The sequence below is a fragment of the Cygnus atratus genome, chromosome 7 (assembly GCF_013377495.2).
Source record: "Cygnus atratus isolate AKBS03 ecotype Queensland, Australia chromosome 7, CAtr_DNAZoo_HiC_assembly, whole genome shotgun sequence".
Taxonomy (NCBI): Eukaryota; Metazoa; Chordata; class Aves; order Anseriformes; family Anatidae; genus Cygnus; species Cygnus atratus.
Window position 1 is genome coordinate 1,040,891 of NC_066368.1, and position 24,095 is coordinate 1,064,985.

Consider the following 24,095-nt stretch of genomic DNA (forward strand, 5'->3'; position numbering starts at 1 on the left):
GAGGTCTGGTTCTCCACAGTTGTGGTTTCGTGCATGGCTATCTTTCTCCAATTTACCTTTTAAATAATTAGGTTATTGGTATTGTTTCATGATTTCACAGTTTTGTGAAATTCGTAGCACAATGTGGAAATCCCTGGCTTTCAAAGAGCTTGACTCCTGCTAGTGACTGGCAATCACACCTCTATTTTATTTTGGAAAAAATGTTTGCACTACCCAAATGTTAGCACCCTTTGGAGATCAGTGATAAGCCTGAGGATGAGACAGCACGGGTTTAACTGACGTGTGCCAAGCTCTCCTCCATGCTGGCGGGTGGCCCTGGAGGGCAGCAGCACTTGCACTACACCTGCTCTTCACATAACTCCCAGGGGAAGAAGAGATCCGATCCTCTCCATCATCATGCCGAACACAGAAGTACACCCTGTGAGATGGCTTATGAAGGTAGATGGGGAGGCTAAAAATTCCCCCAATGTCTTGATTAATAGCTGAACACAGTTCTTAGGAATTGCCTACCTTGCAGAATGGATGAGATTTGCCATTTGGGACCTATCCAACCAATTATGCCCTGTTCAGACAATCACTCAGCATGCACTGCTGGAGCTACTCCATCTGAAAAAGCTGCTGGTCTCCATCACTTTTCTGACAGGTCGCTTAGTGATCATGTCACTCGTCTACTTTTTGGTTCAAAATAGCTCCATCTTTCTACACCTGATCTTTTCAAAGACTTTCCAAAGCTTATCCATCAAGATTTGTCTCCCTCTTGGGGCTTTAAACACATCTTCAGCTTTCATATTTTCCTCAACATCGTGCAGAAAGAGCATTCTGGGTGGCAATAATGTCAGCCTTGGGAGCCAGCTGAGCAAGCCCTAATGGTGCCACTGTGGTAGGCAGCATTTGCAAAGATAACACTTTTCTGAACGTGTGTGTGTATGTATATTGTTCATCCAGTATGTATATATTTTGGATGGACCTATGAAGTGCCTGATACCACCTCTATTTTTTCCAGGTCTCCATCCATTGCAATGAAACAATACTTTAATTCCTCAGCTCCTTCAGCAGCCCCGTCCCCCTCTTTTGAGGTGCAGCACTTTCAAGCTTCCTTGGGACTGTTCATTTATTTGCAGAAAGATCAAAAGGTCAAGCAATTTCAGCTCAGTGAAGCTTCAAGTGAAGCTTGAATCATGCATAAAATTTTGCTATTTTCAAGCTAACAAACTTCTCCTATGAGGATATTTTGCTCACTTGAGCAGAAAACAGGCTGCGTTAGCAGCTTTTCTGAGCAGTGCTCTGATAACAGATCAACGTATGGGCCTCCAGACCTCCTCTGGACGTAACACCAGCTTCATGGTCTTGTGCTGCCCTGAAAGGCCGCCCACAGATGTGCTCCCCATTTATTCAGCAATTGCTTGGATCACAGACGGGGGAATGAGCGTGCACACAATAATAGCTGAGAGGGGTGTGCAATAGCTGGTTTTCTTTGAGAAGCACTATGCACATAAACAAGATTTTGAATATCTGCTGAAGGTCCCCAAACCTTCAGAAGGCAGCAAGGCAGACAGCGTCCCTCACGGCTCTACAAGGATGCGTGGAATCTGACTCCCTCCTCCCCGTCCCAGTGGCTGTGCACACCTTGACGGGACCTTTGCAGGCTGAATGCACCCTGAATGTTCCTATTTACTGCCCTTAGGGAAAGGTAATTCCCAAGGGGGAAAAAAATATATATATATATATAAAGATTTAAAAAAGCTTTCTTGCCCATGTGGACTTTTAATATGTGAATATAAATTTTGGATTCTAAGCAGCTCAGCCAGGGAAAAATTAGTGGCGCCCATAATAATCAGATGGTGCAAAAGTCTGCAACCTTCCTTTGGCAGGAGTGCAGTGTTATGGAATTCGTCTTTAGATAACAAATTTTGGGTGGGCTTTTTTGACCTCTATGGCTATGAGCTGGGAAACTTTGTTAGATGAGCAGAGGGACAGCCCGGCTTGGCATGGGCTCTGATGGAGACTTGTTCAACTCCAGGCCAGACTCTGCTTATAGCAAAGGAATACAACAGTTTGAAAAAGCAATTGTTTTTCTGTGATTCTGTAGTTTTGTAGCGTGGAGACTGACAGCAGAGAGTGCTGACGAATTATGGGTGGGACTGCCATACCTGAGACAGCTGTCTGAGCAGCACCCACCCATCTGCCTTTTGCAGAACACCCTGCTGACAACCGTTTGAAAACCAAACCTCTACTAAAGTGTTAAGCCATTTTCCCTGTGACCTCTGGCTCCTTGCTGGAGGACTTAGTGCTGTGGTTTGGACAGCTCCAGGCAGCACTGTCATACTGCAGTGATACAGGAGATAACATAGAATGCACAAGAGAGGTATGATGAAGCAGGATTAATCTAATAGAGTATACAAAGATTAATCACAAATATTAGTTTGCAGCTCTTAAGTGTATGTCCTGAATGTTGAAACCAGAATTTTTCGGCAAGTGTGGGTTCATGAAAACAAAGCCCTTAAAGTGGAAAACAAGCAAGTCTCCCTGCCTGTCACAGCTCCATATCACTTGTCACCCGTTCCTGGGGAGTGAGAGGAAATGAAAGCAGAAATGTGTGGTGTTAAACACTGATGAGCCTTAAAAAAAAAAAAAAGTAGGCTTCACAATAATGTTTTGCAGGAAGTTGTTAGTTATGCTTTCCATGGGTTATTTCTGATCAGACCTTTGGTCTAATGGGGGATGAAGCCTACAGGCTCTCTGCCATTAGCTTTAATGAAGACAGATTTCCACGTAGATGTATGCGTTGTGCTAAGCTGCACGTTGTTGCCCAGACATGGTGGAGATGAGGAGATGCTGCTGCTGGTCCCCCCACCATGCACATGGAGCACCTGGGCTGCCTGGTGGGATGCTGGCAGGGGCCAGCCTCCTGCTTCTGCACCCGGGCTGTCAAAGAAAGCAGCTGAGCTCTGCCAAGGGCTGACCAGGTGTGGGTTGCTGGCTTTGCTCTGGGGGGTTTAGAGCTCCCTGAACCACAGGTTTTCCTCTGTGCACTGCTAGGGAGGGTGAGATCAGCCTGGGCCTGGTCTGCAGAGACAGGGGAAAGAGGGATGCTCCAGCGGCCTGAGGCTTTCCTGTGGGACATTTGTAATGGGGGCAAACTGACAGGTGGGGCACCCAAAACATGACTGAAATAGGAGAAGCTGTGGGATATACCATGGCTGCTGACCAACTGAACGATGGTACAGCTGAAAGGAGCCGTGGTGCCCTACAACACCTGCGTGGGGTGCCAGGGGAGAGGGTAGGGAAGCTTGGCCTGGCCCAGCAGATGGGGTGTCAGGTTGCTGGTGCTCCTCTGCCCCTGGGGAGCTGAGTGCAGGAAGCGGTGAGGCCCAGGCCCACTGTGAGCCTCCCGCACTGCTCTGCTGCGATCGTGGCCCTGTGGTGTCACCCAGCCTGTGGGCTGCCAGCAGTGTGCTGGGTGCTGACCTGCCCCTGTCTGCAGGGCCCGGGCCTCCGAGCACCTGGGAACCACAGCCACCAGGCGGGGAGGAACCCAGCACCCAGAGGAGAGGGAAGGGAATCAGAGCTGCAGGAAAGCGCTGTGCCTGCCGGGACTGACAAAAAGACACCCATTTTATCTTCTGATGTGGAGTTCAGCTCTATTAAGTTTTCTCCATCTCTTTAGCACTGTTTAAGTATGGCATCGCAACACAACTACACGCTGGAGTAAGATAACACACACAATTTTCTTAGTGAATAGCAGCATTATCTCTTTTGATTAAACCCCAATAGATAGCACACTGTATGTAGGTATGTGTTTAGGCAAGGCCTATGAATTTTAAGTCCTATCACCTCCAGAATCACATACCCAATTATTGCAAATAAGCAAGTCCTTGGAAACTGGCATCTAGCCAACACTAATGAAAAATGTGTAGCGTGGGTAGGAAATGCTGAAAAATTGGAAGTGCTATGCTTGTAGCATCGCTCCTCGAACTGGAGGAGCTACACACATTGGCCCTCTCAGGTGTGCGTTTGCACTTTGCCTCGGTCAGATGGCACCTAAGGACGGGTGCTGCTCCCAAGTGAAGCCTGCCCTGCCTGCACTGCGCTGCATGCCCTAGTCCAAAGGCAGAGGCTCTTCGAGCCGTCGGTGTGCAGTCTGTGTTTGCTCAGTGCAGAGGGCAGCCGGATAGAGCTGTGCTTTGGGGCAGCAACACGTGCCGAGTGAGAGCTGCCCCACCTCTGTTACTGCTCGCCTGAGCTCCTGTTTTTCACAGATGCCTGCCGGTCTCTTCTGCCTGCAACTTTTTTTTTTTTTTTGCCATGTTTGTTTTTTCTGCTGGGTTAAGCAGAACGCGATGGGATTTTGCAGTCTGGCCATTTTTTAACCTTTCAACATAAAATGGGGTTACTTATCGAGAGGACTTTTTCCAATTACCCTCATACCTAGTTCCTAATCAAGTCAGACAAACAACAAATGCAAAACTACACAAAAAATGTTTTTGTATTTCACGTCGTAGTGCCTTTAAGGATATGTCAGTAATGTCCACACACCTGAAGTGAGATGAGCTTGTTTTTTGTTAGCACCACTGAGCCACTGTGCTGCTGACACGCAGAGGAAGGGGCTCTGCACCAGCAGGATCTGAGCCCTGTAGTGCTGGGCTGGGCTGGCTCAGGTGTGAGACGTGCCCCTACCGACCCCTGTGGGGTCCTCTGCTCGGTCAGCTGCAGTTGTACCTACGTGCCTAAAAAGCAATGTTCGGACAGGATCTGACAGTCCCTGCATATGCAGCCATGGAAATTTAATTGCATGTTACAGATTATTTGTATTTGACAAAAGGCGTTGACAAGAACCCGTTGTCGAAGACTGATATTGGATATAAACAGAGCATTGCTAGTGAGAAAACACACTGAAGTGTTCAGAGCTGGTTTGTTTGGAAAAATACTGCACAACTGAAAGCAGATCAGTAGCTCATAACATGAAAGCTCTGAAAAAAGAGAAGTTGACAATTTTTGTAGATGCCTTTAGTTGCATAATAGATTTAAACAGAGGCCGTGGTTTTGGTTTTGCCTAAACTTAGAGTTTAAGGTGCTCAAGTCCCTATACATGACTGTTGTTCTTGTTCTGTTGATGGTGGCTCCATTCGGTGCTCTCTATGCTGACCTGCCTTTGCTCAGTGGCAAATTCAGTGCTAAGGTGGGGCTTTTGTGAGGCCAAATCCACAAGAAGAGACTCTTATGGCTAACAAACTTCCATTTCTAATGTGTAAGATTTACAAATGCAGCAACCCTGCTGGTTTTCCAATTTTTGTCCTGAATTCTGAAATTAATTCAAAATGAGTTTATTCAAAAATGAATTATGATCGATCTATTTTACTAGGAAAAATGAGACAGGCAGGTTGTTTCATACAAATAAAACTTTACAAAATACATCAGCTGCATAAAAATGAATGTTTGGGGGAATCTTTTACAACTTAATTCTGTCCATATATTCTATTTTTAACCATTAATCAAAGCTCCGGGAAATATAGTGAATCTTTGTATCCCTAAAGCTTTTAAATTATTCACTGTGCTTACTGTTCTCTTCCCAACAGGAGATTGTCCTTTATAATTGGAAATTTTCATTTTTTTTTTTTTTCTCTATGTGTGTCTGGAATGTGTGCAGGTCAAAGTGCCCAAGCAGGAGGGAGGCGGAGGGCGTGCGGAGCCTTCCCACCAAGCATACCAACCGCGGCAGCTGCGCTGGTGCTGCCCAGAGCCCAGCTCTCTTTAGGACTTCTTGTTTCCACTAGTGAGTTGCCATCCTGCAGGTGCTGCCTGTAGTTGTTACTAACGTACATGGTTTATGCAACCAGGCGTATTCACCTCGTGTGCTTTGTGTGCTTCAGGACCAGCCCTGTAGGCGACCCAGGCCGGGCTGTGTGGGGCCCTGAGTGCGTTCCTGCCTGTTTGCTCCTGCTTCAGTCTCTGTGTCAGCTCCAAACGTGAACAGCAGTAATCACAGAACCACACTTTTGCTACCTCCTCTCTAGGTTATTAATGAAAAAAAAAATGTTTTAAATCACTCTAAACATTGTTGGTTTTCAGTCTTTGGATCGTTTTTCAGTCTTTGGATTCAGTCTGGAACAAACCACAGCCAGGTTTTACCCCTGATGTTTAATTACACTTCAGATTTCTTCCCTTTTATTTCTAATCTATAAAAGTTACCTTTTAATTCTCTGAAGTTAGGCTCATGCTTTAAATAAGGAATTCTTCCTTGATGTCTGTCAAATTGCTGAGACCCTCAGAGCTGATGCCTGTGCAAGAAGAGGGGGGAGCCTTCGGCCCAGGGCTTGCAGCAGCCCCGTCCCCGCCAGCCTCCTGGGGTGCCCACAACCCGTGAGCAAGCGCGCCTCAGCAAGGAGCAGCTTTGCAGGAATATTTCCACTGGCTCCTTCCCAAAGCTTTCATTTTTTTCGTACCAGGCCCACAAATTTCACATAGTTATCCAGTCGCTCTGAACCTCTTGAGCTGAAAATTTCATGAGAAGAGTCTGCCTCACGATTTTCTGCTATTTCATGCTTTCTCTCTTGATGGTAAATTGCTATGAGAACTGCCTCTTTTGTTGATTTCAGGAACTTGCCTTATTTTTTTTTGCTGCTCTGAATTGCATTTGAAAGCATCTCCCTGCACAAGGCAAATATTGGGCACTGTGGAGAGCCACAAACTAAGCTGCTTTTGAATCTTAAACGATTTGTTTTGAGCTGCTGATGCCAGGCCATGAACTGCTGTGTTTCCACACAGGCGCTGCCTCCGCAGGCGTTTGCACGTGCGTTTGCCTCCAGCCCCTGGTCTGGCAGCTGGGGCTCAGGGCCAGCTCTGTCCCATCCACCCTTCGCTGCATGTTTCACTGCTGTGTGGCGTGCATTCCTCCTGTGGTGTAAGACAGAAGAGGGTCACTGTATGAATACGTTCATTTTAGGCAAAAGAGTAGAACACATCTACACAGCCAGGTGGATAAACCAGCAGGTGTGTCAGTCTGTGCAGGGAGCACAGTGACTGTACTTATTACCAACACACCCAGCACACTGCAGACTGGCCATCTCCTAATAAACACAACAATTATACTGACAAGTGCTTGCTTTTCACCTCCTTGCCCAATAATGCCAGGCTTTGCCATCTCTAGTGGCAGCACAGACCAGCCTGGTCCAAGTGGCCGTGATGCACTGGTTCCTGGAGGATGGTGTGGTTTAACGTCGTACACATAGCGTCATTTATTTGCACCTGAAAGGCCGCTCCTGTCTGGCTGAGCAGCCAAACCCTGCACAATATTGGCCGAGTTTGATATGTGACAAGCAGTGTTTAAATGAATTATGATCTTATGATTTATTTAGGCCACGGTGCAGTTTAATCATTAATGGTGCTACGCCAATTTATAGAGGAGCTCTGAAGGACTCATTCACTTTGTTTTAGATGTTTGAAATTCCTAATGGCCCCCGAGGCCCTGCATTTATAATGCGTTATTCCTTCTGGTGTACTCATAACAGCAGCGAATGCTGAAGGGAGGGCGGGAAAATAGAACAGAGAAGCCGGTACCCTAATCGTTAGCGCAGGCAGGTCCCGCTGGTATTGCACCACTGCAGCCGATGCCGCTGTGATCGCTCCCTGGTGCGGGGCGGGTGCTGAGGCAGTGCTGGGGGCTGCAGGGGTTGGGGTGCGTGGTGCTGGCCTGACCTGCACGGGGCCCTGGCCTCGCCAGAGGGGAGAGGTCAGCCCCGCTTGTTGTGCCAGTGACTTCCACCTGAGATGACACTGAAGTCTTTGCTCATCCTGATTCCTGCCCCCTCTCTGGTTTGAATGAAATTTTATCCCTGCAAAGGTTTTGTTTGAATAGATACAGTTATGCATTCTATTTTGAACAAAGAGATAAATGTCTTTTTGGAAAGAATTTCAGCAAATTCACCCTAGAAGGAGGATCGAGACAGAGGTATTATTACTGGCAATGGGTTAATGAACATATTAAGACGGCATTCAGCGTGCCATGAAGCAAAACCACATTACAAGTGTTCTTAAACTCTAATACCTTAAATGACTATGTCTCGACTACTAGCTTTGTGGCTCAGGAATAATGAAATCCCTTGAAGAATGCACTGCAGAACTTTCCCTGAACAGGGCATTTTTTCAAAGAACTGTTGCTCAGCACAGGCACGGTAATAATTCAAAAACCAGAACAATTTGAAAGCCCTGAATGTTCGATGTTTTGTTACCAGCCCGTTACCAGCGACTGCCCTCAAGGAGTGAGCCAAAGCCCCTGCCTCCTTCCCACTTCCCCGAAGCTGCCGACATCACCCGTTTGCATGTCCTTCTTCATCCCTGGCACACTGCAGTTTACGGTGATTTTGCTGTAAGTTAACTCTGAGATAAGCGGCCTTCAGCGTAAGGCTGGTAAAGAGCTGCTGAAGGGATTTCCATCCATCCATCCATCCAGCCAGCCAGCCAGCAGCAATCTGTTCGGCCGCAGGAGCTGTCGGAGCAAGGGCAGGCGGCCGGGCGTTAAGCTGCGGGTGCTTTTGCTGCCGTGTAGCTGTTGGCATCTCTTCAGAGGCGGTGGGGAAAGGTTTTTGCTGGACAGCCGTGATTCTGCGGCAGGTCAGAGCTCAGGGCTCGGGAGCTGAAAGGCAGGTCGGCGAGAGGCAGCTCTCCTTTCTCCTTCACCTCTCGCTTGTCTGCAGCACAGACAAGAGAGGCTGATGAATACAAACTAACGGCAGCAATGTCTTTAACCGGTGCTCTCTGCTACATGCGACCCATGAGCAAGCAGGGAAGGAAAACCCATGCTCGCATTAGTATGGGCCTCGGTGTGTGGTGCAGCAGTGTTTGCCTCTGTCGGTGTCAGCTGGCACAGCTCCTGCTCTGCATGCAGCAGGGGAACCACAGGCTCGGTAAGCGCACACGTTATGAAGAGGCTGCACGCCGTAGGAATGCTCCGACTCAGAAAATGAAACTTCTGTTCCAGCACTTCTAATTCAGTGTTAGAAAACCACAATACTGAAACAACACTTTTTTTTTTTTTTTTAAACAAAGGGATTTCTACAACTTGAGCTACACAATGCAAGCTAAGAACAGGAATATGGATGATTTGGTTGGGCTTACAGTTTATTTTTGGTTACTGCTGCTAGTACAGCATTAAAGTTTTCAATGTCATTCAGTATTCCTTAAATACAATTAATCAATACCTTAATAACAAATGCACGGTGATGCATGCTGAGGTAATTATCTGTTTAGATTCTCCAGCTGTCTGGTACAGATGTCACTAATGGAGTCTGGGTGAAAGGCATCCTTTAGTGTCGGCCTGGGGTGGGACTGCTGCGGAGCGACATAAAGCTGCTCAGGGAGTGCTTCCCCTGGCTTATGGAAGCTGGATCAGTGGATACCGTGTATCATCCTATCTCTAAACTGAAAGACGGGGTTGTTTCTCTCACATTTTCTCACCCCTCTCTCCCAGCTCCTGTTGCACAGCAATTTCTTTCCCCTTCCTTAACTCTGCTCTCCCAGAGGCCCACCCAGCATCGCTCCCTGGCTTGGCTCTGGCCAGCGGCAGGTCCCTTTTGGAGCTGGCTGGGGCTGGCTCTGCTCTGCCATGGGGCAGCTGCTGGACTCTGCTCACAGAGGCCCCCCTGCAGCCCCCCACTACAAAATCGTTCGCCCCATGCACCGATCTGCACCACCCTGGGCAGCTTTCCCACAGGAAGCTCCAGCTCCAGGCTCTATCAGGTATTCAAAATCCGTTCTGGCCTGTCTTGAGGAATTTTTGTGCTTATTTTAAGATCAACACTTAAAGCTGGTCTAATAGCAATATATCTGGGTTTCCATTACAATATTAAAACCTTACTATAGCAACTCCGAAAATGAAATTTTTGGCACCAATATTAGATAAACTGCATTCACTACTACTACAGTCAGCTCACAATCATGCCAAGGGAAATCTATCACTATAGCCTCACTACCTCTTAAAATACATAATGCTTGCGGTAATAAAGAATGGTTCTTATAGAAAGCATGTGTGTTGCAATTTCAGTAGTACATGTAAGTTGAAAAATACTAGAAGTTAATTCAGAGGTTGTGGACCACAGAACAGAAATACTGTCATACAGAGTGGATTTGCAGCTGCTTGCAAAAACTACAGGTAGCACAGTTTTTAACAGAAGGCTGACACTTCCAAATAGTGCTTTGTGTGAGTTGCCTAATGGGAGTGAAGCTGACTAACGTGGGTTCTACAAAGTGAACAAGGAAAATGTGAATATTTGCTGAGTGCCTGCCATGGTCTCCTTACATCAAAATGCTTAGAGTTCATCAGTCTTTTTGTGAATGAAAATTATAATGGTTGTAACATATATCCACAAAATACATGTGCATCTGTCCACAGACCATCCAAGCCACTACTGTTAAAACCCAAGTGAAAGTAAATTAAAATTGCCTTTATAATGTAAATAAAAATAAAGCTTGTCTTAAGTGGCAACCTCTGCTTGTTTTTAGTTGATCTTACAATTACTGAGATGGGTGATTTTATTGCAGAAGGGTTGGTATGCAAGCCCATGAAATAAGCAGCCCAGACAGCGAACGACTTGGCTTGCTTTCTTCTCTTGGCTTGTTTTCTTCTCTTTGTTGGGCTGCCCACCCTGCTGCCCACCCTGGGGCCTCCCTTCCTGCGGGTCCCAGTGTGACAGGGACCCCATGCACTCCTTCGTGCCGTGCTGGGCTCCGTGGTCCCTGCCCAGAACCAGCAATATACGCCTTGCTTAGTTACTAATGCATTGCTGATGATGTAGTAGAGCAAGGCGCAAGGCCAGGCTACTGCCCCCACACGGAGGACAAGCATCTCTCTGCTGCCGATGAGGGACCTGAGCTCCCCAGGGGATGGTTTAATCCCCTAAAGAGCACGCCGTGCTAAATCTGTGTGTAGCAGCAGTCCCTGTCCCGTCCCGCTGCGGCGGTGTCCTGCCCTGCACCCGCAGCCCCTTTCGGCTCAGCCCCCGAGGTGCTGCAGGCTCCAATGGAGGGGGCTCTGCAAAACTGCACATTGCAGGGTTTGAGGATCCCACCCATACAGTTTGCAAGGCCAGGGAATGCATTTAAAAGATGAAATAGTTAATATTAACACCCACCCCGTACACAGGGATAGTGGATAATGTATAGCACAAGCAGGAGACGCTGTCTTCACCTCAAGCCAGAATTGCCAGTATTTATTTATGGATGGTATTATCAGCAATGTCCTGAGATTGTGTGTGAGGCTGTTGCTTGCAAATAGCTTAAATGTTTTCAGATGAAATACAAGATGGATAAAAAGGATCTTTATTCTGTCAGTTTGATGAATAATTACAGTATGGGAGCTACTAAAAAGCTCTGCTTGTAACAGGTTTCACCATCAGAGTTATGGTTGAAAAAGAAATGCTTTATTTTTACTATATTAACTAAAGCTACATTTACAGTCTGAAAATTGACTGGATAGCTCCAGTCCTTCAGATGTGGATTAATATCTGTTTAATTCAAATATACGACGCTATGTTCGGTGGTGCTGAACGTAACGGTGTTTCTAGCAAGGTGGTCCTCTCTTAAATCCTCAGACTCCAAACATTTCCCCCACTCTATAGCTTTTACAGCACCTATTTTTTTTGCAATTAATGAAAATATTTGAACTTTCCTCAGTGCAAGGCTTGCTAATTAGAAATCCATGTCAGTGATCAAGCTGTTACGCATTTAAAAAGGTTCATTTAGGGGTACTTTTTAAGTCTTGTGCCTACATTTTTATGCACCTAGAGTTTATCTGTGTGACTGAACACTACCGTAGTAATGGTGTGGGAAAATGTGCAGCCTCCTAATTTGCATGCTCACATACCTCGGTTGCAAATGTAGCCTCAGAATTACAGTGTGTTTGCCCACAGCTCAGCTCTGTAAACAAGGGCTCAGAGCTTGTTGACATACAGGGAATGGGCAAAAAGACTTATCCTTCACTGTGAGTTATCCCTCAGTGCAGGAGCGCACACTGAAACATAGAGAATGAAAAGCTCCAAACCGAGGGTTTGGATATTGGCTCAGGGTGCAAAGTCTGCCATTACCAGACTGGAAAGAACGTGGGTGAAATAACGTAGCCAAAGCCTCCAGAAGGAGGTGAATGGAATGTGCCTGATGACAGGGAAACACCAAAATACTTCGCTAAGTGCCTCCTCACTTTTTGAGGAACATTTAGTTTGGAACTGAGCCCAGAAAATGCATCTGCCCCTGCAATTTACACCTCATTGGTTAAGGCTAAAGAGGGAGGAAATGAAGATGATTAATTAAGGAAAAGTAAATTAGTCTCACATTGTATGTAGCAACTGTTGGTGATTTTCCTTATTAGAGAGAACCTATTTGTGAGCTGGCTTGTTAGCCCTTTGTTTCTGCAATGAGGGTGTTTGAGCGTGAGCCCGAAACGAGCTGCCGGGCAGCAGCTCAGGTGAGTGGGGTGCGATTTTTTTGGGGGAAGGGAAACTTGCACTACGTCTCTGAAGTGCTCCCTCACCATGGTTGCCTTTCTCTCCTTCTGTGAGGTTTTGTTCTCCCTTTGTTGTCTGCCAAGGATGATGATAATATTGCTATTTTTGACACATATGATTAAAAAGAGAAGTTAATAGCTCCTGAGAACAGATTAAGCTTTCCTGAAAGTATGCTTATTTGGTTAAAAGCAAACAAACAACGACAACAACAAGGACAGTGTTTTGTTTTTATTCTTGTGATGTAAATGTTCCAAGTGTGGTTCTTTCCTGATGCTGGTGTAAATCAGGAGCAATTTAAGGAAAGTCTGGCCCTCTTCTGGGAGTTACAGAGAATGAAGTTTTTATCCTTGGCTGTTTGATGGGATGCTCAGCGTTGCCAGCTGGGAAAGCCCTGCTTGCACCAGGACAGTTCAATGAAGACCCCAGCGGAGGGAAGGGCAGGAAGCCAAAGGGGTGGCTCTTCCACTGGAGGCTCGGGGGGGAGCTGGAAAACCATTTTCTCCCTGGCCCTGTGCAGGTGAGGGCATGCTGGGGAGCAGGGGGCTTCCCCCCAGCCCTGCCTAACGCCAGCCAGGGGCTGTGCAGCGCTGAAAGAGCGTGAATGTGAAAACCACAACGGAGTGTTTGCAGGTGAAGGGAAAGCTGTGCTGAGGTCGGAACAGCACCAGTTCCTTCATTACATGTAGCATCTGCGGAGTAACGTTCCTGTTGAGTGGGAAATGACAAGTTTGGTTGTTTTTTAATGCTAGCGCTGCAATTTTGCTGCTCTGCTTTCTCAAAGAAGCAATGGGAAGCCTCCTCTCCTGCCAGTGAGGCCTGCTGCCATGGGGGGCCGCCTGCAGCAGAAGAGCTGCCAAGCCCCCGCCTGGCTCCTCGCTGCTCCCTAGATACCCACGAGTACCTGGCACCCCTCTGGTCCCTGCCCTCCCCGACCCCCCTTCACCAGCTCCTGGGACCCTGGGTGCAGAGCTCTGCCTGCCCAGAGCTGCCCCTGGTAGGGAATGGAGACAAGCCTCGGAGATGTGGACTAAGCACTGCGCCAAGGAGACCTCCCAAGAAAGCTACCACTTGAGTGCTGCCAGGTCGTAAGGACCCTGCAGTACCTATAGCACTCATCAGGTGCTATTACAGAAGTGCTGAGGCACATCCCAAGGGTCCTGTGTGCGGTCCTGTGCAGCTTCCTTTCTGAGCAGGTGTCTGTGCAGCTCTCGTCTTTGGGCTCTCGTTGTCCGACCACCCCGATGCACCCGGCGCCGTGCTTTAGAGGGGAAAGAAGCATTGTTCTTGAGAAAGGACTCAGACTTCTATTTCTTCTTGTATTTTTTTTTTTTAATGTGGTTTGATTCGTTTTACTCTGTTCACAGAAATGGATGGTTGTCCTCTGCTCCTCATTACAGAGAGAGCTCTTCTGAAAATGCAGGCTCTTTGTGACACAGCAGAGGTTTAGGTTCATTTCAATTCATCATAATTAGAAAAAAATGATGAAGATTAAAAGACACATGACTATCTCCTTTGGACTTTGCTCTGTCTTCAGCAGCGGAAGCGTCTCTGCTGGCTCCAGTGGTAGAGAGAAAAAATTCTCTGAGATAATGAGACTGGCAACTTATATGTAAATACCGTGACTTTCGCTTGGAGTAGAGAGTACCTAATGAAAGCATTGCCCATTTTCATTGCCTGGAAATCAAATAGCCGAGTGGTGTACGAGATGTCCTTCTGGGTGGCTTTCAAGGTCAGCCCTGGTGAGCAAAGGAAGTGGATGACTCCAGTAGCTGGCCTGAGAGGAGGAGGATGAACAAACTTCGAGCTGAACAAAAGCAGTGGTGGGGGGGGTGAGGGGAAGCATTTTTCACAAGTATTGTCTGTGTCCAGGAGCCACATAGAATCGCTCCAGATATTGAAACAATAATTTGCTGGCTTTTTCTCTTTGGTGAGCTCTGTACAAACCCTCTTATTTCCTGGCGGGTAGACATTTATTTATGTGCTTTTCAACAGAATCTTCTAAATCTTTGTGAAAGGGTAATGGATTTGCACTGCTGAGAGTGACAGCTTGTTGAGTTGCTCTTTGCATATGAGCAGTATTGCTTTTACAGGGCATGTCTGGACCCTGTCTGCGACGGCACGTTCTGGCAGAAGATTTGGTCTTTGCAGAAGTCCCTTTTGGGACCTCTCTAACAGTGCAACTGGTCTGAACGTGGCCAGGCTGGAGGTCTGTGGGACAGAGAAGGTAGGAAAAAGCTCGGCCTGCTTCTCTTCATCAGGTGCCATCTTCTCATTGAAAGAGCAGCCAAAGGAGCGGTGGAAATGTGGTTTTATCTGCTGCTGAGCCTTGCTGGGGCTCGTTTGCCACTCCCTTTATGTTACTGAGTGGGAAGGGGAGAGAGTTTATTTCATCATCCACTTGATGTTTCTCCTGGCAGGACGTGGGGGCATCAGCGGCCACCCGAGTTCCCCCCCGGTGGCTCTGCACAAGTGGTCACGGCTGGGGTGGGACCCTCAGAGCCCTGCTGGGATCTGCAGGGGTTTTTCCCATCCTGGAGCACAGAACCTCTCCGGTGGGCTGGGATTTGCAAAATTAGTTCTGTTCTAGCGGGACTGGAACTTGCTAAAAGTCAGTCAATTAAGATAATAGGAAGCACATCCTCACTCTAGGAAAAGAGTACGTAAATGAGCAGCACAGAAGAGCGTAGTATTTTCCTCTGCAAAACCACAGGTACTTAGATTAAATGGATCAATAAGCCATCTGTATCACAGTAAGAACAGTCATAAATTACTCAAAAATTCAGTTTTTGAACAAGTCTTTGGGCATATGGGCAAAGACAGAGCTGCGAAGCGCTGCTGCTGGAAGCCGTCCTTGCGTGTTGCAGACTGAATGATTCCTTCTGCTGTCATGGGTGAATGAAGGATGGGATGGAAGAATGGGCCGGTAGTGATGAAGAATTAAGGTAACACTGAATAAATGGAGTAACGAGATTAATTTATGTGCTGTGCAACACAGTTAAAATCCAAACAGTGGTTTCATTTCTGAGCCTGAGCGAACCCCATAGCACAAGATGCATTAAACACCATCATGGGAGAAAAACATACATCTTTGGACTTCCTGACTAGCCATTGCTGGCACAGCCATGGGAAACCCAGGCACGATAACCGCTGCTCACTCTGTGCCATGGCTCACGGCACTCGCTGCCCTTGCAGAGCCAGCTCGTGGGGCAGGTCGGCTGGGCACCTGCCTGGCTATTTGCGCTATAAAAACGAGCTAATGATAATTTAAAGGCATTAACTTGGCCCTTTGTGCTGCTGCCAGCTCTGGTGGTGTTATAGCCACTTGCTGACAGCTAAAAGTGATTTTTTCCCTTTTGCTGTGTTACCCGCGCTGGGGAGACGGAGTGAATGAGTGCAGAGAGGAAACATGATGCTGCACAAAATGGTGTTGAAAGCACAAAGTGGAAACAGATTCTTTTTTTTTTTCTTTTTCCTCCTCAGCTCTCCAGTTCTTGTCACGATAATGAGAGCTGGTGTTTGCAAAACAGACACGCTTGTTCAGGTGTGTGTCATCGGCGGGAAGCAGAGACAGACTGCTCGACAAATTACCACAGGCAGGCGTCTGTACCGCGGGCCTGGCGCCTGGGCTCTCTGCGGAGCCGAGGGAGAGCAGCAGAGCTGCTGGGGAGCAGCTCACACCAAAGCTGCCTCAGTTCACACTCGTGCTGCCCCGTGGGAACACGGTGCCTTGGCCACCAGGGCAGGTCCTTGTGCTGATGCTGTGGAGAGAAGAGGCTGGATGAGTCCCGGTGCTGGGGAGGTGGCCGAGTCCCTTCCCCTCCCTCGCGTTGCTGCTGGGCTCAGCCCTGTGGTGGGCCTCCTGCGCTCCCCCACGCAGCCTGGCTCTGCTGGCCCCAGCTCCTGACGGTGACCATTCATCCACTCTAAAGACCGGCATGCTTTAAGGGATACGGATTTCTTTTTTCCTCTGACTTCTGCTGAATTAAGTTTTATGACAATGCTGCATCAATAAGCTTGCAAGGTTTCCGCTGAAGAGACTTTGCAGGTGTGAATGATTCCTTTGGGGGATTGTTCTGCAGTGTGCAGCCTTGTGCGTGAATCTCTCCCGTGACTTTAAAGGAGAAGCAGCAAAGGGGAGGGTAGGATTCACCCATCGGTGACTTTATCTCCTACTTCCAAAGGTCATATCAAGAAAATATTTTAGTCGGCTCTGTTATCTGCTACTCCATCTTCATATTGCATAGCATTTCTCAAGAGGATATTTTAATGCCATTTTTTCTTTGCTTACCAGAAACTCTTATATTGGACAAACAAGATGCATGGCTCATAGCTGCCTGCCGGAGTTTATATGTGGCTCAGAAATAAAGTATAAAAACACATCTTTAATAATGCAGGATAGGGCTGTTCCTTAAGTGATTTATAAACTTCATAGATATAGTGAGTCACTGCTAAAGTAGATTTACTGCTATCTCTACATGAACATCATAGAAATAATAAGGCGAGCAGATGCAAAGTTAAAAGAGAGTCCCCATTTGTTTCAGCATGGCTGGGAGGTAAATCTGTCTTCCCATGTCATGGATTTGAGTTTTGCTCGTGGGCCAAGCAGAACTTCTCGGCAGAAAACAGAAACAAGTGCTGTGAGGAAGAAAATCATTAAGAGACAGGGAGGGGGCGGGAAAGTGTATGCAAAGCAGCTCTGGATCTACCGCGCACCCGTTCTCCAGAGAGCTGCAGCGCCAAGTCACTCCTCTCATCCGTCCTCCCCAGCACAGCCCACCTTCACCTGCACACCTGCAAACTTGTCGCAAGCAGCTGGGGACAGACGTCAGTTTGCCTGGCTGAGACTAGAAAAAGACTTGTGTGCCTCGTTGTCCTGACCATGGCCGGCCACTGCAGTGTGTTCACTGTCTGACCCTGCCCCGAAGTCCTGTCTGTGGCTTCTGCCCTGAAAAATAATCCTCCCCGACCAAAGATGGTATAAGGGCAGGCACTGGGAATAATGGGATTTGCTGACCAGTCTCCCAGAGAACAGCAATAGGGATTTTGAGATTCTCCAGGCTCCACTGAGCATGCCAATGGGCTCTTCAGCAGCTCTCGGGACTCAGGGCTGCCAAAAGAGCCCTGTCCCCAAGTACCAACCAGGGACCTTCCCACTGCGCCCTGCTGGTGGCCACCCTGGTCCCCAGGAGAAATCCTTCTCTCCTCCAGGATGGCCGCTCCATACAGCTCCTCAGTGCAACCTTACAGAGCCTGAATCTCCCAAACGCGTTCAGCCAGCTGGGCTCTCATTACTGAGTAATGTATCATCAGGGTGACACTGCTGCTGACTAACTAATAACAACTCCAGATGGCAAGGATACGTTTTGGGAGCTCCTGACCATGAAGTAGTAGTCTTGGAAAATCTGAAATATTATCTTTTAATATGCTACATTTATTCTCTTTCAAAAGAAGCAGGCCTCAGAGGTGAACAGATGGAATGCAATGCAAAGCTTGAAGATCTCGTGGTCTTGGGCTTTGGCGTGTTCCTTCTGGAAGGGAAGGAAACCACAGTTTGAGATTGATGCCCACACAATGCCTTTCTCAGGATTTTCCTCTCAGTAGATACCAAAACACCTCGTGTTATGTTGTACAAAGTGAGGAAGGAGGAGGTTTGTCAATGTCTTCACTCTCCGCTGCCGTCAATATGGAAACCCAAATGTTATAACCAGCAAAAACACAGCAGGAGTGGGCTGAAAACTTTGAACTCTTCAGGGAAAAAAAAATGACATTTTATACAAATTCCATTAAAATCTTTGTGTTCTTTGTGTTCCCAGGGCAGTAAAGGAGGAGCCTCTTTTCCTTTATGGAATGGAAAAAAACATTGCTGATAGCTGTGTTAACTGATGAAAGGGTGGGCAGAGTTTTTAAACAGACTGGGAAAAGGACTCTTCATCCGTCTATTTTCTGTCTTCAAATGAACAAACGGGAAAAATAAACACGTATGGTTTCTCGGTCCGTTATTCTCCCTTCATTGTCAAAGCAGATGCTTGCTCAGTTAAAAAAAGACGGAAAGGTCTGTGGTTCCTGGAAAGGGCATGTTTTCATTTCAGCTGACACTTTTTGAAGCGATAAGGAAAATGATGTGCTATTTTTTCTTGCCAGATATCTGTTTATCCTTGTTGCTGTGTCTCAGCCCTGGACCACCGTAACACGGAGGACTTTTCCTCCTGTTGCTGGGTCGCTGCACAGCTAAACCACGATGAGGACGGAGGTCTGTGTCGTGCCCTTTCTGCTGCCCGGGCCATTGCTGGGGCTGTGTTGGGGCCCTGTGTGCAGTCATGGCTGAGCATCCTGCACCCGCAGCCTCTGCTGCCTCCACTCGTGGCCCCAGCCTCGGCCCCTTGGCCTCCCACAGGATGGGGGCTTGGTCGCTGCGCTGCCGTCATTGCAAATCTGTTGCTGAGTTTTAGTCTGTGGCACGCAGGTGCTGCCGCAGGTGAGCACTGTTAAAAGCATATGTTTACTTATGCTGTTGAAATTTGAAAAAGCTGTTATTTAAAAAGAAATCCTTCAGCAGTCTGTGCAAGCATTGGCAGCCCTATATTCTCAGCTGCAGACGCAGTCAAATTGTATTTGAAAAACAATTTCAGACTTGCACAGAGATTCACTTAGAGCTGTTTAGGTACAAAGTCAACACTACAGACGTGTAGGGAGCTGGTGTCAGGTTCTGGGTGTATGTTTAAGATCTGAAAATGTTAAAAAATAGGTTTATAGCTTTTGTACTTAAGTAGTATTTACAGTAAAGATGGCAAGGCCAACGAAATGCGTTTTCCAGGAGCTGAGGTGCTGCGGTCAGTGGCAGTGCTCGGTCTCTGGGGACGTCTCCGCAGCAGCCGGAGGAGTGCTGCTCCTGCCCCAGAGACACAGCTCCCTTGGCACCTCTGCCTTGTCTCATTCTCAATTCGGCACCAAGTGCCCAGCCACAGCTGGACAGCTGCTCAAAAACCTGTGAGCTGGAAGAGAAACTGTGGTGCAAATTCATGGGGGGAAATATCGGGCTTCTCCAGGTTAAGTTCAACAGCTGCCTAGGGCTGGACACGAAACAAGAAGGTGAGGATGAAGCAGCCGGGTCCCGAGAGCAGCACGGTTTGTAAGGCAGCAGTGTGTGACCAAGGCAGAGCCACGGGACATCTCGGTGCACAGAGGCTCTGGTGCCAGGAAGAGATGCAAGGTTTGAGGACGCTCTGAGGGCAGGAGGAGGAGAAGGTGCACGTGTGCAGGATGCTGGGGCAATCAGTGTTGCTGGGCTAAAGCAGGGCCATTGGACAGGGTCCAGCTCTACTTGGGGTTAGGAGCAGGATGCACAGGACACCCCCTCAGAATAGAAGTTTCCATCTATGTTTCCTTTGATATAACTAGTCACAACTAAATCTGCAGTCCTTTCAGTGAAACATCTCCAGTAACTTCCCGGGGAGCATTTGGTAGGAGCAGGCAGCCGTCCCACCAGTGGGAGTGCTTCTGCAGAATTACATTTCAGCTGCAGGGGAAGCAGTAATGTGTAGCCATTGTAGACTCAATGACTACAGTATAATTTTATTTATGGGTAAATAATACTTAGCGCTGAGCTCACAAACATTAATCTTAAAGCAAGGGTTTTACTTCTAACATTTCCTCCTATTGTAAAATTAATAACAGGTAAGACGCACTGGTGAATTTAAAGGGCTGTTACTGCGCTGTCACTGAGGCACTGTGGAAGCACCTAGGCTCACTTGCTTACAGACACAGCTGCATCCCCAAACCTCTCTTCATGCAGATTTTCTGAGAGCCTGGGATAGCTCTGAGTTCAAGCAATCACAGCCAGGTACAAAGCCAAGGTGATGTTTCAATTGCATCCTCTTCCACTGAATTAGAGGTCTCTATTGATATAAAACTAAGTCTATTCTGAAGGCTTCTGTGAGCTGCACTTCACTGAGAAGTCTTGATGTATCACAACAGAAGAGTTGGAACAAAAAAGATGGTTTGCCAACTCAGATTTGTTGCTCTAAATATCTGTGATCCTGATGCTACCAGGATATGTGGCTCAAAACGAATACAGCCTGCCTGCCTGCATGTGAATTCCCTTCTTATTCCCTTCCTGTTCTCATTTTTCTTGAGAAATTGTCTCTTAAAAAGCTTCCGTATGAATGAATGTTTCCATCCACCCTAGCCTTACTCTTGACTTTATGGCTTCTCCTTGACTCAGGACCCTCCTTTGATATACCCTCTTGCAAATGACACACTTTCACTTCAAAATCCTTATTCATAAATGTCAACACCTTCAGAGACAGGAAAGTAAATGTGGGCTCTAAATCTGTATTTAAACTCACAACGACATCCTCGGATTTTTAAAGTGCCCAGTGTTAAGCAGTTTCCATTGGATTCTTAGCCTAAATCAGCAGTAATAGGATGTCTCCCAGCCTTGTACTACAGCCTCTCACCCTATCAGTCACGAAAAGTTTGCATCTCATACATACTCAGGGTGTGCAGCTCTCAGACTTACCGATCCATATTTTGAGATTTATTGGGCATTAACCTGTCTTTTAACTATAAATTTACTCATTTACGTTTGTGATGTGATGTGTCAAGGTAGTTTCAGCATTTGCATGATCCTGGTAGAATCGTGAAGTGTTTCAAAGACGAATTGAGTGATACCTGAATTATTCATGTGCAGTGTCTAGGAATCTTTACATTGCTTTCCTAAATCGGAAGAACTAGGAAAACTGGAAACCTCAGCTAATACCCTTGTAATAATGTGTCATTCTGAAAGGAATTAGAAATAATATTGCCACTTTTCAGCACTTTTTGTGAGCACTGCTACATATAAATGCTTTGTGCTTTCTGTTGGAAAGCTATGGATGGCATATTTTGACCATCATCACGACTGCAATCTGCGGAATACAGCGGGCTTGCTTCCCGGTGACAGCAATGTGAAACGATTACTGACACTGCGTCTTCGCTGTTGGCGCGGTGTGAAAGCCAGGTGTTTGGGAGCAAGGCGTTTTGCGAGGCAAGGGGGGGCTGAGCAGAGCGGAGGGACAGGCAGGACCCCCTGGTTGCTGGCCAGGACAGCCCCCCCGTGGTGTGTGAGCAGCTCCTGGCCCTGGGGCAGGCTGCTGGAACCACGGCCGCATGGCAATGAGGGCAGCCCCCGGGGCAGAGGTGCTGGCGTTACTGCTGTAAACACGGGGGAAGGTAGGCACTGTTGTATGGACATTAAACTTTGATTTTTGGCTCTGAGTTCTCTTATGTTGTTCTTTCTTTAAACCTCTCCAGGGACATAAAGGGGGTAAGGCATCCTGGGCAGCCGTGTCACAGCACCAGCAGTGTCACCCCCAGCAGTGTCTCTAGCCCGACGCTCCCCTGTGCGCACTTCCCCGTGCTGGCAGAGGTCACTTTGAGGAGCCACCAGCTGCTCACCTACCAGGTGACACCCCGAAAGGCCAGGTGGGAGCAGGGACCTCTCCACTGCAGGTCTCTGCGGGAGGCTGAGCTCCAATTCATGCTTCTGCTTTACCGCCAGGATCGGTACATCCCTAATAGCTTTTATAGCAGCGGTGGCCCAGTAACACCACCTCTGATTTAATCTCGTTCTCCACACCGACAGCTAATTCAAATCCCTGTTAGAAGTCATCAGATACTGAGAGACAGAGCAGCGGAGTGTCACTGAAATAAGCTGAAAATGGGTTCCTAAAAATGTTACAGACTGCAATCCACCCTGCAGGCCTCTTGTGTGCATTGCTGCTTCCACGGGTACCTTCTGTCCGTGTTCCTAAACCGGCCCCAACCACGGAGCTTCTAAAGGGTTCAGACATTTCGGTCAGACGGTTGGGGTGTGTGCATATTATCAGCCATCTCAAATGTTAATAACCCTCCTATTAAAAGCATCTGTGATGTGTAGCTGATTTGGATGACCACCAGGGCTCTTCCTCTCTAGCAAACGTGTCCTCTCTAGCAAACGTGCTCTCAAAGCCAAGGTCCTTGCGCGGCCCAGCAGCGTAGCCACAGACCGCAGCACTGACCCCGGGTCAGGCAGGGTTTGCCTGTGGGACAGCTGGTGTCCTCACACCACTAGCAGCAGGGATTTCTGTAAAAGTCCAGCCTCTGGCTCGAAATAGCTGTTGTTCAGAATATCCTAAAACCAATCAATTCTTAACTAGGTAGAGGTGCAAGTAGAAAGCTCAGAAATAGCTTTAACACTTACTTTGAAGCAAAGCTATTTCAATGAATTCCAATTAAAGGTTAAAAAACACCACCTCCATTACTAGAAGGTACCCGTGATTAATGAGAGATGCAGATGGTTTTTGCACTAATTGTTCCAATCCAAGTGTTTCCCTAATTCACGTTCACACTGCACCAGCTCACATTGACCCCTTGTATTTAAATAATAAAAGCTGATTCCATGATGCTTTATTTAGTTCACCAAAATGGAGAAATAAAACCTTCTATATTTTGCATTTCAAACTTCTGAATTTAAACAAGAGACGATGTTTCAAAGGTCCTTTGCAATACAGTAAGTCAGTATAATTTGCTATTCTGTTTATCATACAAAACTTTTTCACCAGTCCCTTGCACTGTCCCCCCAAAAATCCCCACTCAAATTACTTGTTAAGTAATGTCATCAAATATATTTGATGCAAAGACAAAGTAAACACAATCTCCGAACTTCTTAGTTATTGAATAGTCAATGTAAATCATGAAAATGAGTCAGAAATTAAACCACTGTGCTCCAGCAGAAATGTTTTAAGCTTCATTTGACAACTTTGCTTTGCTTTAGACAGGAAAATGTTCCTGGGGAAACGTTTCTCCAGTTAAAGCAGGATTTTAATGCTGCAAAAAACACTGAACTTGTCAGAAACTTTGCAGTTATGCTCTTAGAAAAGAAAGCGTTGACTGTTTTTATGCCGTACTTTTCAGATCAATGTCAAAAGGCATTATTTCGTGGTGCTGAGCCCGCCGTGCAACATCCCTCTGTTCAGGTCCCTTCAGGCTTCAGGTCTCCAGCCCCTTGTTTTTAGCGTGGACACATGACAAGCGGCATTCCTAAGGTTCAGCTGAACGCTGTCAACAATGGGACTCTTGTTTCAATCCTTCATTTACTTACAGTAAAGTTAGTGTTTCATCTGCTTTTGTTTCAGTTGTCCATGTAAGGCTGGGTAACTGCAACCTTAACCTTAAATCTCCCCTCTGATGTAAAGTCACACTGCAACCTGCTCCTGTTGGTAATCAGAATTTCAAAGGAAAATCTCTCTCATACAGGTTGAAGGGACCTTTATCTTAATGAAGTTATTAAAAATCTACCCAACTTTATTCAAGAAAGCCACCTGAGGATGGCAGAATAGGGGTAGAGCTGCCGGTGCTGTGTGCCCCCGAGGGCCAGCTGGGCACCGCTCCGCGCCCGCTGGCAGAGGATGTGTGGCCGTGCGCTGCCCTTGCCGCGGGGGCTCGCTGCGTGGAGCTGAACGAGCTCAGAATAGTCCTTCCATATGTTGCTTCTCCAGGAGCTGGCAAAACTTTGGTTAAGATAAGCTAAGCACGCAACAAATGGGGAAAGTATGCAAACACGTTTGATTTAGGTGGGAAAAT